Source organism: Nelumbo lutea, chromosome 1 (assembly GCF_056320005.1).
Source record: "Nelumbo lutea isolate HS-2025 chromosome 1, American lotus-T2T, whole genome shotgun sequence".
In the NCBI taxonomy this organism is placed as follows: Eukaryota; Viridiplantae; Streptophyta; class Magnoliopsida; order Proteales; family Nelumbonaceae; genus Nelumbo; species Nelumbo lutea.
The window spans coordinates 171,545,319-171,562,742 of NC_142684.1; the positions used below are offsets into that span (position 1 = coordinate 171,545,319).

Here is a 17,424-nt window from a genome sequence, read left to right on the forward strand (position 1 = left end):
CTGGCTGCTACTTCACGGGGTTCAGACTCTATAGGCTCAGGAGCTCCGGGTTCGCCCGAACTAGGGACCTCGATCTCGACCTGTAGGGCTTCGTGGCTGAAAGTGCACTCGGCGATAAAATCTGCCAAAGCTTGGGCCTTGATAGCGGTCATCAGTTTGTACTGGAGGTCGTACTCGCTGAGTTCGATGGCCCATTTCGTCAGTCGACCGGAGACCTCGGGTTTGAGTAAAACTTGTCTAAGAGGTTTGTCAGTTAGGACGATGACGGTGTGAGCCTGGAAGTATGGGCGGAGTTTCCGAGCTGCTATTACTAGGGCGTATGCTAGTTTTTCTATCTGCGGGTACCTTGCCTCTGCTCCCTTCAAAATTTTACTAATATAATAGATGGGTCGCTAGACCCGGTCAGTTTCTTTTATCAGTACCGAACTGACCGCCTCGTCGCTCGCTGAGAGGTACAGTTCTAAGACTTCGCCCACCTCAGGCCGGGATAAGGTTGGCACACTAGCGAGGTAACCTTTCAGTTCGTCAAACGCGAACTGGCAGTCCAGGGTCCACTCGAACCCTTTGCCTTTGATTGCCTTGAAGAAGGGTAGGCAGCGGTCTGCTGACTTAGACAAGAAGCGGCTTAAAGCGGCTATGCGGCCGTTTAGCCTCTGAACCTCTTTTACTTTCCGAGGTGGTTTCATATCTAGAATGGCTTTTATTTTGTCCGGGTTGGCCTCAATACCGCGCCGATTGACAATGTAGCCTAGGAACTTGCCCGAGGTGACACCGAAGATACACTTGTTGGGGTTCAACTTCATGCTAAACTGACGCAGGATTTGGAAAATAGAATCTAAGTCTTGTATTAATTCTTGTGAAAACTGAGTCTTGACGACCATGTCGTCTACATAGCACTCTATCTTCGTACCAATCAGGGGCCGAAATAGCTTATTTAGAAGTCTTTGGAAAGTCGCTCCGGCATTTTTTAGTTCGAAGGGCATGACTTTGTAGCAATACAGGCCGAACTCGGTTAAGAAGCTAGTTTTTTCCTCATCGGATGGGTCCATCCTAACTTGGTTGTAGCCCGAGTAGGCATCCAGGAAGCTTAGCAACTCGTCTCCCGAGGTCGCGTCCACTAGGCGGTCAATTCTGGGGAGGGGGAAGCAATCTTTCGGCTAAGCTCGGTTCAGGTCGGTATAGTCGGCGCACATGCGCCACTTGCCGCTTGCCTTTTTTACCAACACCGGGTTGGCCACCCAGCTCGGGTAATGGACTTCCCTTATGAAGTTTGCTGCGAGGAGCTTCTCGACCTCCTCGTCGACCGCTCTCCAGCGTTCTGGGGCTAAGTTGCGTTTCTTCTGTCTAACGGGTCTGACTACATGGTCAATATTAAGTTTGTGAGTTATCAGTCCGGGGCTAATGCCGGGCATGTCGGCCGCGGACCAGGCAAAAATATCTAAATTTTGAAGTAAAAAACTCACCAGTTCGGCTCGTAGGGGGTCTTCGATGGAAGCTCCGATGCTTAGTGTGCGAGCTGGGTCCGTAGCTGAAGTCGGGATTGCGACAGTTTCCTCTGTGGGCGAAGCTCGTTCCTCACCTTGCTCCGCAGGCCGCTCCAGTTCGAGGTCGTCGGCCGCCTTGGTTTTTCCCTTCAGGGCGGCAATGTAGCACTTGCGGGACTCGAGCTGGTCGCCCCGCGCTACCCCTATACCGAAGTCTGTAGGGAACTTCATGGCCAAATAGTAGGTGGAGACCGCCGCCCGTAGGATATGCGTGATCGGCCGCCCTATTATGGCATTGTATGGGGAGGGGGTCGCGACTACCAGGAAATCATGGTTGAGTCTGACCACACAAGGCCATGTGCCGACTTCCACAGGGACAGTTACTTTTCCGAGGGGCCTGGCTTCCTCTCTGCTGAAACCCACCAGGGGAGTGTTCGCGGGCTTCAGCTCGCTCCTCTGTAACTGCAGCTGGTCAAATGCTGATTTGAAGAGGATGTCCGCTGAGCTGCCCGAATCTACGAGTACGCGCCTGACCTCGAAGTCGTTGATCCTTAGTTTAATGACAAGCGCGTCATCATGGGGGTAGTGGACTCCTCGCGCGTCGTCCTCCGTGAAAAAGATTGGTTCTTTGGTCTTTGGTCTCTTTGGGGGGTTCTGTTCTTCGAGGGCCGCTTCGCGAACTGAAGTCCGGGCTACTGCCGAGGTGCACTCCGCTACCACCGAACCTCCCACTATTACATGGATGGTTCCCCGAACTGGCCTCTCTTCCGGAGGCTGCTTCTGCAACGGTTCGGAAGGTCTGTTGCTAGACTCGGGGGCATCCTTTTCGTGCTCCCCTTGCCGACCTGCTTTATTATTATTGTTGTGCTGTACAAAGTTTCTCAAGTATCCGCGACGGATGAGCCCCTCTATCTCGTCCTGGAGGTTATTACACTGTTCGGTGCTATGACCATGGTCTCTATGGAAACTACAATACAAATTCTCATTTCTCTCGTTCGGATTTCCCTTTAGGCGAGGTGGCCACTTAACGTACGGAGCATCTTTGATCGTCATTAAGATCTCTGTCCGCCTCGTGTTTAACGGCGTGTAGTCCGTCCGAACTGCTAGGGGGGCCCGGAATGACTGGTTCAGCTTCGGCTCCCGGGTCGGGTTTTTTCTATTCACCGGGTTGGGGAGCTCTCATTCTCTCTTTCTTTTCTCGTTCCCGCCTTCGGTTCGTTGGTTGATTTCTTCCTCTGTCTTCATGAACTTATCCGCGAGTTTGAGGAATTCGGCCACGGTTGCGGGCTGGTTGGCCACAATGTAACATTTGAATTCTTTGTGCGTCACCCCTCTTTTGGCTGTCGCGAGCTGCACTGTGGGGTCCAACCGCGGTATCTGCAAGCATGCTTCGTTGAACCGCTTGATGTAGCCCCGAATAGATTCTCCTTCTCTTTGGACTACTCCGAAGATGCTTTCCTCCGTTCTAGGGCACCGTTTGCTGGTGACAAAATGTGTGGTGAAGACTTGCACGAACTGGGCCCAACACTTTATCGACCCGGGGGCCAGGTTCCTGTACCAAGTGCGGGCTACCCCCCTGAGGGTGGTGGTAAAGGCCACGCACATGCACGATTCGCTGGCCCTGGCGAGGTGCATTTGCGACTAAAAGGCGTCAATGTGGTTGTTGGGGTCGAAGGACCCGTCGTACTTGTCCAGAGGTGGGAGCTTGAAGTCTTTGGGTAAGGGGACCGCCAAGAGTTCCGATGCGAGGGGGGAAGGAACCGTGAGAACCGGGGCAGCCCCTACCTCGTCCGAGCTCGTGTCTTTGCCTCTGAATTCCGACAAGGCGCGGGTGGCGGTTCGGCGCCTTCGCCGTTGAGTGGGCCTTGTGCTGGCGCTGCTGTCCTCCGTGTTACCAAGCTCGATGGGCTCGATGGGCTCAGTTTTCGGTGAGCGGGAGCTCGGGCTTGGAGCGCCGGGGTGCCGACCTCGCGGGCGAGGTTCCCGACCCGCCTGCGGGTTGCGAGGCGGGGATGACATTTTTCTCTCTTCGGCCTGGGGACGAGGCCTGGCTGTTGGGGTGGTTCTGGGGCTGGGAGGCCTTCGCCTGGTGGGGGCGCCCATCTTGCGGGGAGGCCTTGACCGGCCTCAGAGCGAGGTGGCGAGGCGGAAGTAGTGGTTGGTTCAGTGGCAGTTGGGGGAACTGCTGTTGATAGTGATACTGGGAGATGTTGTGCAGCACTTGGTGCTGGTGAAGCTGGTGCTGTTGGACTGTTGCATTTGGGCTTGCATTACCCGCATGAACTGCATCAAGTCCTCCAACCGGTTTTGGCTAGCTGCTAGGGAGACGGTAGCCAGTTCAGTGAAGGTTGTGTCAATGGGGAGAGGAAAGGGGATGCTTGTGGTAGGAGGTTTACGGGTGCCACTGCTTGTGGCGCGTTCAAGCTGGGGATCCCATCCGCCGAAAGGGGGATGGTGAACTGTCCAACGCACACCACGGGGACTTGAAGTTGTTCTCCGGTGGCGTTTGTCTCCGTGCCACGTCTGGTGTTGCTGGAGAAGGCCATGAGTGTTGGGTTTTTTTTTTTTTGGAGAAAAGGGGTTATCGAAGTTTGGAGGGAGGCTTTTTGAAGCGTTTCCCACAGACGACGCCAATTGATGGAGCGCGATCCGGCCGGTATTAGCTGTCCGCTGCCTTGCTTCCGAACGGGGTAGTAGGGAACCTAAAACGGAGGAGATGGAGAAGCTCCGAGGGGAACCCGGTGTAGAGGCTCCGAAGCTCAAGTTAGAATCCTTCAAAAGCAAGGTAATACCAGATAGCGCAAAGTTTGCATACCTCCGTTGTCGGGGGGCAGGGGGCTCTTATAGTCACTTCGTGCACTCGTCCCGGGGCCCTTGTTAGGTCAAGTATGATTACCCTTGTGCTTGTCAATTCGGCCGTCGTCCTTTCTGCTGAGACAGAACCGTCACTGCCTAACCGTCATTTAACCGGAGATGGCGGTGTCAATGGCGGTGGCAGGTGGTCGTTTAGGGTGCTACCGCCAAACGTCAGATCTCAGTCAGGCGCAGCGCCCTTGGGCACGAACTTCCTTAGTGTCAGGCGTGGTACGACTTGTTTGGTTTTGGTGCCAAGTGATGCGAAGTGCTAAGCGAGGCGGTCTCGAGCTCGGAGGTATCTGTAGGGCAGGTCAGTTCGGCGAAGTGTATCCCGAGCTGTTACAAGGTGGGTCAGTTCGGCGAAGTGTATCCCGAGTTGTTACAAGGTGGGTCAGTTCGGCGAAGTGTATCCCGAGCTGTTACAAGGTGGGTCAGTTCGGCGAAGTGTATCCCGAGCTGTTACAAGGTGGGTCAGTTCGGCGAAGTGTGTCCCGAGCTGTTACAAGGTGGGTCAGTTCGGCGAAGTGTATCCCGAGCTGTTACAAGGTGGGTCAGTTCGGCGAAGTGTGACCCGAGCTGTTACAAGGTGGGTCAGTTCGGGCCCCCGGTAGGGAGAGTCCGCTAGTGCCCTTGTTCCCGCCTAGGCTTGGCCCCTTTTGCCGAGCTGTTGTTTCTGCCACGTGTCACGTAATAGAGAGGTCGGGCCAAATCTTCCTTCATCAGATTTCATTCCCAAGGGAGGGGCAGGGAATGGCCACTCCCTTAAAGGGGGAATGCCATTCCAGCAGAAATGGGAATGGGATTCTGATTCTTCCCAACCAAAAAGTTGGAATCAGAAAAGTCCATTCTGATTTTGATTCTAGACCCCCTATTCATGTAAACCAAGCAGGGCCTTAATGTTTACTTGATAAATGGTGAAACCAAACAATGGTTTCATGCACAATAAATGTCAATGCCTATGTGACACTAATGTAGTGGCATTTTTTCAATAAATGCCCATGGAAACCAAGCACCATGTCCATCACAGCCTTACATTGGGAATATCTCCCCTGTAAATAAAGCAGATAAACACGAAGATATTCTTAATGCAAGGTAATAAAAGCTGCTTGAACGGACTTTGCCCTAACTGAAGCTGAATTCTTATGTTTTATGCAAACGGTTTGGTTATGTGAGAAAATGAATCATTCTTTATATGTTTAAGTAGTGTCTTTCCTCTAGACTTTTTCTATAAATCTATAATGCAATTCATTGGCATGTGTATTTATATGTGTAAGAAATTGTGATTCGTACAAGCTAGACCTAGAAACTAATGATAGCATTTCACACTAGTGATAAAATACACGGGACCCATAATGAGAGGTTGAATGATTGAATGGTTGTGGGCTCTATGTATTTATGACTGGTATAGAGTATTATTATTGGTTACAGAGTGTATTGAACAAATAAAGCGTTCACCTAATCCTATCTAGACTCAACCTGTTGACAACCAAAGTATGAGGCTTAAGTCTTACACCAAATATGTCAATTCTTAATCTGTTGACAACCAAAGTATGAGGCTAAAGTCTAAAATATCAATTCTTGTTGTCTTGTGGTTAATTATTAAAACATCAATCAGTAATTAAGTTGGTTTTGTCCAGTAGATTGGTGTTTTATGAAGAGGTTTATATATGGCCCAGCGTGAGTGGTCATGGTGGTGATTTCCTATTTTGCCAAAAAAAAAGGGTAAATTATAAAGACCTCCTCGTACTATGGGGTCTGTGACAAAGACCCTCTTGTAGTTTGTTTTATGACAAAGACCCCCTTCAGTTAGCTTTTAGTTGAAATCTGTCTTTTAATCCCCATACTACCCTTGTAATAAATATTCGAATAATTGGAAAAAAAGCATTGTTCATCTTCCCCGACCTCAGATACACGAATAGCAATGGCAAAAAATATTGTTCATCTACCAAACACCGTCTCTCTTTCTTTTTCCTTCTCTACTCCACTTGCTCATTGGTTCAGAACTTCATTCAGATCTCTCTCGCCTACGACAAAGCAGCTTCTTCTCTTCTGCTACTTCCGCTGAAAATGGTTGCTCACCTTCTGCATCGACTACTCTTGCTTTTATTAGCCAAAACATCAGTCAGCTTCCACTGAAAACGTTACTCTGACTAAGTTCCTGTACTTCAGCCAAGAACTCTATCATGCCTTCATTAGTCTCATGGGCAATGTGCTTCACAACAACCTCGGCTACAAACTACAAGGTGAAGGACGAGGACCCAACCCAATTTGACCGCTGGTTCAGTAATCAGGTGAAACCGAATGATTCACATTAACATTGAGTAATTTGATTTTGGTTGTTGCTTGCTAATACTTGATAGCTTACCTGGACGTGTTTGGGGCTTCAAATCTCAAACATGGCATTGGTGCTCAAGGTTGTGGTGGCCAAAGACCCAGCGAACTGGACCACATTCTCCACCGTGAAGTTTGATGAGTCTATGCTCTGAGATATCTCCTCCATCTTCACGAGTGGCAGCGTCCCTCTCGAGAACAGCGGTAATAAGCCCACGAAAGAGGTGTACCTACAGCACACCCACTAACCATTATATCCATTTACCGTTGAGAAGAGTCAAAGCCTCGATGGGAGCCACAGTTGGGTTCTTGGCCTCCAACTGGGTGATGAGCTCCACAATCTCTGCTCTGGTCTCGCTTGAGGCCCTCAACCCTCGATCCGTGCCGTAGAGAGAATCAATCAAAGCTTTCTTCAAGTTATAAATCTCATTGTCGTTGGGTTCCTCTGATTTATCGGCCACTGCAACCAATGAAGTTCTGAAGTTACTGTCGAAAATCTGCCGGAATGAAGTTCTGCAACTTCAATCAAAGCTTTCTCTGAAAGAGAGGGAGGACTAAGCACGAAGCTAAGTCCTCCGTCTCTTTCTTTTCCTTCTCTACCAAACACCGCCGGAAGTCCTCCCTCTCTTTGTTTTCCCTTTCTACCAAACATTACCGGAAGTTCGGAAGTTCGCCGCTGCAACTTCAATCAAAGCTTTCCTTAGGTTATAAATCTCGCTGTCACTGGGAGGACTTCGGAAGTCTGTCAGCTATTTGTACATCGTGAGATTGGGGAAGACGAACAGTTAGTAGTATGGGGATTAAAAAATATTGAAACAGCAGATTTTAATGGAAGACTAACGGAGGGGGTCTTTGTCTCACGATGATAATATAGGGGGTCTTTGTCACAAAACAAAGTATAGGGGGTTTTATCATAAGCCCCAAAAAAAAAAGAGATATTAAAAATGCAAGGTCAATAATAGAGGTTGTACATTGTGTATTGTTGACCAGCTTACTTTGGAGTTAAAGTTAATATTAATCTCAAAGAATTAACATTTTGTTTAAGAATGTCTTATTAGTTAATTAGGTTAACTTAATTAGTCAACTCATTTAAATTATAATTCATTAATTGTTATTGAAATTAAGTTACGAATTTAACCAATCAGCCAAACTTAATTACTGATAATTTATTAAGTAATATTCATTTAACTTATTTAAGGTGAACGTATTTAACTTAATAATTTAAATAAACTCATTTAGGTAATTTAACTACTCATTCAACTTAATTCCCCACTTTCCATAAGAAACCACCTTGTCACCCCATCCCATCAATAAGAGAATGGAAACGTGCCTCCAATCAACTCCCCAAAATTAAAAAACGCATTGGGGAGAGACTATGAGATGCGCACCAATCAAAATAAAGAGAGTATTTTAGGAGAAAATGGTAAACAGAAATATTTTAGGTGAGAGAGATTTTCGAAATTGATTGGGGAGTAAGGTAATATGATACGTGACTAAGAGGAAATATCATAGGAGAGAGGAATTCTAAGTAGGGGTGAGCAAGAAAAACCGAATCAAACAAATGAGACCAAATCGAAAATTCTAGTTAACCGTACCAATTAGTTTGAAATAAAGAGAGTATTTTAGGAGAAAATGGTAGATAGAGATATTTTAGGTGAGAGAAATTTTAGGAATTGATTGAGGAGTAAGGTAATATGATATGTGACTAAGAGGAGATATCATAGGAGAGAGGAATTCTAAGTAGGGGTGAGCAAGAAAAACCAAACCGAACTGATGAGACCAAATTAAAAATTCCAGTTAACCAAACCGATATATATATATATATATATATATATATATATGTATATTTTTGTATATTATATATAATTTTTATATATTATAAATTAATAAATATGCATATACATAAGTATATATTTATAATATATAATTTATTATTTATTATTTAAAATATAACATTTTATACATATTTCTAGTTTTTTATTATATATTTATATATTTATTTCTAATATATACTATTAATATAAAAAACAAAAAAAAAATCGATGAAGTGAACCGATGGTTAATCAAACCAGTCAACCGGTTAACCAATAGGCTTCAGTTTGGTTTCAGTTACCGGTTTTCCAAAAAAACCGATAGTACTAGTTCAGTTTAAAAAATAGGTCCACGATTCATGGGCACCCCTAATTCTAAGAGTATTTTTAGGTAATTGGGTTGGGAATAAATAGAGAGAGCTTGTTCACTTGGATAATGTTGAGTTTTACATCAATAATTGATGTAAATACTACATCGATTTTATTGATGTATTATTTGCATCGATTAGCACTTTCCTAATTGGGCCAAGCCAACTTGAATCCACCCAAGCATTATTTTTGTGTTCATGTATTGTTTGATAAATTTTAGTATTTTTCAGTTACATTTATTAACTTTTACCTTTAGATAAATATGATTAGATATTATTCTTTTATTATTTGTAAATTAATCTTAAATAAATTTTCTTTTTAACAACAATTTTATTTTTATTAATTATGTTTGAAATGCATGGGATTTGCTAAATAAAATTAAAAGTATAAGAAGCGTTAAGACATTTCCATTTAATTGAATAAATTTTTATTATTTCTATGGATTTTAAAATAAAAATTATTTTTATAATTACTAAACTTTTATTATTTTTAATGGAATGTAAACTTATATTACAAACTTGTTAATTATTAATTTCACAAATACTTTATGTATATTAGATATTGTTAGATAAATTTGCATTAGTTTTAATTATTTTTAATTGATATAATATTAATAAAATCATTTTCATTAATTTTATGAATTTTATCATTTTGAAAATAATTGAAATTAATTTTGAAACTTATAAGGTTAATTTTAAATGATTTAACTAACTAAATTAATTAATAAGGTTATTTAAATTTACTGAATAACCCAAACAAATCTACAATTGCAGTAACCAAAACAGATATGCAAGAACAACAACAATAACCTCCACAATGCAGAATTCTGAATTCTATTGCAATCCTACATAATTCAAAATGACAAATACCCCCACCCTAAAACACCAATACCCGCCCGTCGTGTATTGCCATCAATTCTGAACTGACACCTACCTTAACTGTACGATGGGGCTAAGAATTCTTATGGTGTGCTGAACGTTCATTCTCCCTATAATCTAATATGTAAAATGCAAAAAGAAAAAGAAAAGAGTATTAGGATTTTAATTAAAATAGTGGAACCAATGCACACCCTTGTTGTAATAACAACTAAAAGATGTGAAAAACCAATATTTAAACAAAGACATGAAACGAAAGATACATAAAAGAGAAAGATACATAAAAGAATAATTGGTATTGATGAACCAACTCTTGAGTACGTACCTGCAAATGAAGTTCTTTTGGAGATCAATGGTGATCATTTGAAGTTGTAGAGAGGTCCACTAATAATGTGACGTGATGGGGTCAAAACTAGGGGTTATCATGAGTCGGGCCCGGGCCAGGCTTTGCCTTCATAACAATGGGTTTAGGCTAGGCCCAGGCCCATATTATGGGCCTAAAAATATAAACCCGGGCCCTGCCATGGACCCGGGCTGGTTCGGGCTAAGATTCCAGACCTAATTATTGTATTTCAGTTCCAAAATTAAATAATTCTACTTTTTTTTTTTCATTTATTGTCGTGGAGACTATAGTAACTTGTAAGAAACTTTAAACTTAGTATCAAGATAAAATCTTTTAACAAAAAAGAAATTAAATAATTATACCTTGTGATTTATAAGTTTCAATTGGTCATTAGTATGCTAAAAATTATAATTTTAACAAACTAATTCTTCTATCAACAAAAAATCAACCTAAAACCTATATTATCTATCAAAAAATAACAATCCATTGCCATGTAATATCCACAAAACAACTTTAAACATCTCTATAAGGGGCTTCATCTTCCATTCAACTCCTACAAATAAAAAGTGAAATAAAAAAGATATTAGCAAACTAAAAAAAAATAGTTCAAATTTATGTAAATAAATAAGTAATAAAATATTAAAAATGGTTTCAATTTTACCCAAAACTTGCAACCACTCTAGACTTCAGATTTATCTTCACCAATGGAGTCTTCATCACTAGAGGATTCATCTTTTGGTGTGTGTGTGTGTGTGTGTGTGTGTGTGAGAGAGAGAGAGAGAGAGAGAGAGAGAGAGAGAGAGAGATTGGGTGCGACAATAGTTTTGTGAAATTGGTTAGAGAGAGCCGAGAAGATTAGGGTTTAGTCATTTCTATATTTCATTAATTACTAGATTAGAATTTGGTAAGATTTAAGATCGTAGGATTAAAATCTTAAATCTCCTACAAATCTCTATTTAATATATAAAACATCAACTATCAAATATTTTTAAATAGCATATATACAAAGATATATATTATTTCTAAATATCCAGGCCAGGCCTAAAAAATTAGGTCCAAGCCTAGCCCTAAATTTTGTAGGCCTAATGCAGGCCCAAGCCCCGACTGGGCCTTAACAAAAAACCTTGGCCCAAGCCTGGATTTTTCAGGCCGGGCTGAAATGGTCACCCCTAGTCAAAACTGAAGGTCTCCGAATCATTCATTGATGGCACTCCACACATACACTTTGACAAAGTGAACCGTTGAGAAGCTATTGGTTCTTGTTGCCCATGTCCTATTTATCTCACATATTTAAAAACCAAAAACTTAGTGGGTGTTTGGCATCGATGTCGTTTTATAAGAAAACAATGCCATGTATGTGCCACACCAAAAAAAAGTGATGCTTTAGAAAACAACTTCTTATTTGGTACCGTTTTTCCATAAAAAAATGTTGCTTCAGACCACGCCTTGGAAATCGAGAAAGTATGGTCTGAAGCAACACCAAATTTGATGTTTTCTCAGAAAAGAGTTCGTTGCTACTAGCGGTGCAATAATGTCACATCATCTTGGACGTTGGATAATATGACCAATGCTGAAAACGATTCTATAGTATTGGTACCAAACAAAACCAATACTAGTTTCCCAGAAAACAACTATGTAGCAGCACCATTTTCAAACAAAAAATAAGCACAATTTTTTGACTCACACATGCCCAACACCATTTTATGAGAAAACGGTGCGGTGTTCCCAACACCAATGCCAAACACCTACTTAGAATTCTATATAGGAGATAATGATAAAGAACCAACCCAACGGTGAGGACTTTGCTTGTATGGAGGATGTTCTTTGCAAGGTTCAGTAGCATATTCCTCTCTCATATGTTATGTGTTATGCATGAACTAAGGGGCCGTTTGGCAAGTCTTTTTTGAAAGATGTTTTAGAAGTTCTAACAATCAAAAGACATAATGAGCTTTTGCTTTAAGATCCTGATAGCCTGAAGACCGTTTGGATAAGGTGTGTTTTTTCCCACCAAGATGAGTTGAGAAAAACTAAAAAGCTCCATTTAGAGATTCTCGAAAATCACCCAAAATTGGCTTCTTGCGACGTCTTTTGGTAGCTAGATCTTTTCCCAACCAAACTGGAAAAGACAAAAATGCGGGCTACTAGGCTTTTAAAAAGCCAATAACCTGCACGAAAAGATGTGCCAAATGGAGCCTAAAAAAGGAAAAATCAAATGATAATCAAATGGAAAATTAAAAAAAATGGTAAGTAAATTTGTTGTAAATAGAAATGTTAAGGTTGTATTTGGTTGCAGTGCAATTTTAGTTGCACTAATACAAAGGCATGGGAGTGCAAATGAAAAAAATGCAAATTCTCATTTAATTTTATTTTGGGTGTTATTTTATTCTGCTTCATGTGTTAATTTACTTCATTTGTACCACAATCAAACAAAATAAGTTAAAATTTGAAATAAAAAATATGGAATTTACATTAAAATCATTTGCACTGCCATAGCTTTGCATCAATGCAAATTTATTTGCATTGCAACCAAACACAGCCTAAGGACAAAACTTCTAATGAGTGTTTTCTTCTAGGGAGAGAAAACTATGAACAAATAGAAGAGAAATGGCAAAGAAGTGGGACGTTATGGGTTAGAGAGGAGTGTGAGATGGACAACTGTGTTTTAAAATATAGTATAAATACATATATTAGAGTTTGATAGAGAGAGGTTTTAAGAATATTTTTAGGAGGGGATGTCGAACAGGGGTAAATATAGAGGAAACAAGGTTATTGATTTGGCATAATGGGAGTAGTGGGAAGGGGAAAGAGAGAGAGAGAGAGAGAGAGTGTGAGTGAAGGAGAAAGCATGAAGGGGGTTTAGAAAAAGAAAAGACATACTGACATGGACCACCTTGCTTTATATATAGTATAGATATAGATTTTACAGATTCTATTTTAACACATCTTCCTCTTTATACCCATCTTTTTCGGGTAGTTTATCTATTTTGAAACCTTATAAAATTCTTTTTATAATTTTTTGAGCACAACTATCTCTTCATTGCAACTTTTTTAGAAAGAGTTCTTAATCTCTAAAACTAAGATAAATTATTTGGTTCTATTACACGGGTGGTTTGAATTACTTTTGTGCATAGAGGAAGTCAATGATTCATACATTGAATTAATAATAGGTCATTTTACCAATGTAACTAATATGGGTTATTGACAAGTTTATCTATGATTAAGGGTGTACATTAAATTAATTAACTTAATTAATGAATTGAATTAACACAATGAACCAAAATAAAGTAAACTCATTTCACTTTTAAATTATTTAAAATTAGTTAATTAGCTAAATACTATAATACCTTTATTAACTTAATCACTTATTAATTTAATAATCAAATTAATTAACTTAATTTAGAATTATAATTTAATTAACTTGATAACTTCCGCTAATATTTGTATATAGGGAAAATTGTCGAAACCTTCCCTGAAGTTTTTCACCTTTGCCAAAACCTCCCCTGAAGTTTGGTAATTGCAATAATCTACCCTGAACTTTTTGGCACAGATGGAAGTAGACCCTCTTTGTTAAAATCCTTTAATATGAAACATGAAAATGTCCAAAATATCCACGTAGCTACTATTGAGGTTGGTTCTACAATAAAAACAACACAAACTTTATGAATGACAAAAGAGGAGATTTTAAAGTTGCAATTTTACCTTTGAGTGATTAATAATAAGGACAAATTTAAATTTGAAAAATAAATTAATTTCAGAAAAGAGATTGGAAGGGCTTGGGGTAGCGATTCATATGAAGAGAAAAATTAGAAAAAATAAATAAACATTTTTTATCAAAAGTGTTTGGATATTTTGGACATTTTTATGTCTCTTGATATAGAATTCTCTACTTGCAACTATGTATAAATTGCTTTGTTATATACATATTTTAAAGAAAGTACAGATTAAGAGGTTTTGAGTCCTTGTTATTTACTTAAGAAACTTATCATCTATCTGCCACATTCAAATTTAATATAATTTGTAAAATATATAGTATACATATGACCCATAGTATATATGCATATATGCCACATTGTCATGATTCGGCCTTTGATTTGACCTTAATTGAACTTATAACCTGTAAACCTCTCCCTTTTCTAATTCTATGCCTAGTCCAATTCTCTCAACATTGACCAAAACATTTCAAACATATACTCCCTTTCACCACCTTTATTAACGATTTTGACGACAAAATTGGAATAATCATTTAAAGCCCAGCCCGGTCCCGACTATATAAAAGAACATAATTCATAATTGGAAACTACCAATGATATCTTTAATTCCACGATGTAGAGGATTTTGAAATTTGAGTTTGTTATAAAATTTGTTGCACGGGAGATTAACAAAACAATATTATTATTTCAACTGTTACAATTTAGAATACTAACTTCGCCCGAAGATAAAAATGAATGGAAACGACATAATACAACACTTTCATTCTTGTATTTATTCCAACTTGCATTTGTTAAGCTGCATCTATCCTTCAATTCTGACTCTTCACTTTGTTGTTGGTTATACCAATTTCCCTTCTTCCACCCTGTCTGCACACATTTAACACATCCAAAGGTTGACATGAAAAAAAAGAACAAAAAGAAAATAAGGGACAGAGGCCAGATCTCCAACAAAAAAAATGTTTTAACATAATTTGTGTTATATGGTGGGTCCCAATCTTATGGTGAGTAGGGGCGTAAATGGATCGAATTATATATATAAATTATATAAAATATTTTATACATTATTATATATAAGAATTAAATAATCAGTCAAATTTGTGTTATACGGATGCCAGATCTCCAACGATTGGACACTCTACCCATAAGACATCACAATTTACAACCCGTAAGAAATGATCATTCTCTCAAATGGGCAATGTCATTCCATCAAGAATAAGAATGTGATTATAATTCCATCCAACCAAATGATTGGACAATTCCAATTCCGATTGCACACTCCTCTTCCCATGAACCAAAGAGAACCTAACCCTAAACATATCCTTAACTTAATGATTGATTTACAGAAAAATGAAATGTGCCCTAATCATTCTCCCTCCAGAATCCACAAGCTTTGATGGGCACAATGTGAATCAAAACGAAAATAAAAAGAGGAATACACATTCTTAGTCTCTACACATGGGCAAATGGCTTACCAGATTGCTCCTGCCCACTGCAAGAGTCGTCGCACTTCATTTCACAATCGCTGCCATCCGTCCCTGCTGCGGTGCAATCAGTTTTGCACTTGTCGAAGCAATCTTTGTAGTTAAAATTGGCCTCATCCGCCTCTGAAAGGTGCATTGCGGCAAAAACAACAATGCAAATGAACAGCACTGCAAACACTTTTCTTGCCATCTTAATTTACTTTTATGACTTATGTTTCTCGATTCTTGAATGGGGCATATCAGGATTCAGGAGGGTGTTATTTATACCAAGTTGATGGCTTATTTTTGGTCACAACCCTTCTAAAACTGCGGCAAGATGCAGAGCCGGTTTCGTAGGTGGGATTCGGTAAACGTGGGCTCATATTTAATAACTGATTTGATCAATCCAAAAAGTAAAAATCAAAGAAACGATCAATCAGTCCTTCATTTAACGCTTTATTGAACTTAAATTTGAAAAGCATTTGTTCTTTTTTTTTGGGTAAAATACAAAAATCTATTCTGAGTTTTTTTTTTTTTTTTTTTTGTTGACAAGGGAAAACCTATGATGCCGAAAAGATAGCATGTGAAGAGTTTTGACCAATCAAAATTCACTCATAAATTTTGATAAATAATATCTGATTGGTTACTACGTTTATGATTCCAGTTTATTGGTTAAAAGTTTTTTCAGATATTATATCTTTTCGGGATATAAGGTTAAAAGTTTTGACAATCATAAAAACCTTTGTTGCATTTTAACTTTAACAAAAACCTCCTCTATACAACTAATGTATTTGTTTCTTCCAAAATACTTATTTTACCCTTATATCTAATTATTTAAATATAGATTTATTAAAATATCCTCAAAAACATTGTTCATTTTCTTAAGAATTAGAGTCACCATGGGTTGACCGGTGGGGGCCTCACCGCCAAACTGCAAGCTCTCCATAGGATGGCTACCAACTAGTCAGCCTCACGTCTACCTTGCTCTGTCTCCACTCCAACGATTGAACAGTGAGAAGCAGGACCGTCTTCACTCTACAGGTCGCAATAGAAGAAAAGGGCGGGAAAAGATCACTACGAAGAAGGCCATTGCCCGTTGGAGTTAAATATATATTTCAGTCTAATGGCATGAGAGTGTGTGGTTCCTCCTCTCACGAAAAAGGAGCCATGCTCAAACCTTCACGAAAAAGGAGAGCGTGTGGCTCCTCCCAATCTAATTGCTCAAGCCTCTCAATGAAAAGGTCAAGTCAAAAGAAAAACAGTAAAAAATTGGAACTATACCTACCTAAAAAAGGTTTAAGCAAGGAAGGAACTGGGAGCAGGGATGTCTGAAACCATAAACGATGGAAAGAGAAGTAGAAGGAAGAAGAATCGGAAGGTGGATTTTCAAAAACGTGCATGAGGAAATCATCTTCCTAATCCCTGTGCAGTAAAGAAAATGACTTAGAAATTGAGTTCTAAATGGTTAAATCAATCTATTGCTTAGCCAATCCTCCAACCTTTGGTTGCAAAAATCTCTTCCTCTTCTTCAACGTTGAAGGATATCCAATGATGAGTTTCTTGTGGAACCCAGGACCAATGGAGTACATATGTGGAACCCAGGATTGGAGATCTCTTCTTCTCTTAACGCTTTTCCTTGGTCATCATTTGCATCCAAATGCTAAAACCGATAAAATTTAGAGAACCAAATGTTTGAGAGATGGAAAATCTTGCTTGGTGCTTGTTTGAACCTCTGTTCCACCGTTTGCACTTTAGGCTGGATTTGGTCGAGGTATAAATACAAAATTACACGATGTATTTGAAAAACGGCCCATCAGATAAGTGTAAAAGATGAACCGGTCATGTAAAAGTTTTACACTGATGTTTGTTTGGAAGACCACCGGTTATCTTTTGCACTCATCGGGTGTAACGGTTAGAATGTACGAGGATGACAACGTTGAAGAAGAAGAAGGAAGGGGGAGAGAATAGAGAAGCCAACAAGCTGCTGAACAGAAAATGAGAGAGAAGAAGAAGAAGATGGAGAGGGGAAGAGAGAGAGGGGGAGCGGAAACAATGCTTGTGGATGTGCTATGAACGAAACTATGATGAACACAAGGAAACCGAGGTAAAAGTCCACTGCGACCAAGATATTGCAGTCCTTACTGGTTGGCCAAGAAACAGAGCACTGCGAGCAGCGGTGAGCGGC

General features: G+C 40.2%; 1 long non-coding RNA gene across 1 annotated transcript; it reads right to left on the reverse strand.

Moving 5' to 3' along the window:
• Positions 1-14,444: 14,444 nt before the first annotated feature.
• Positions 14,445-15,511, reverse strand: LOC148879182 (uncharacterized). Its single transcript, XR_016104143.1, has 2 exons — positions 15,252-15,511; positions 14,445-14,646 (listed from the first exon to the last, which is right to left on the reverse strand). It is a non-coding gene; the product is annotated as an uncharacterized LOC148879182 (long non-coding RNA).
• Between the last annotated feature and the right edge of the window lie 1,913 nt (positions 15,512-17,424).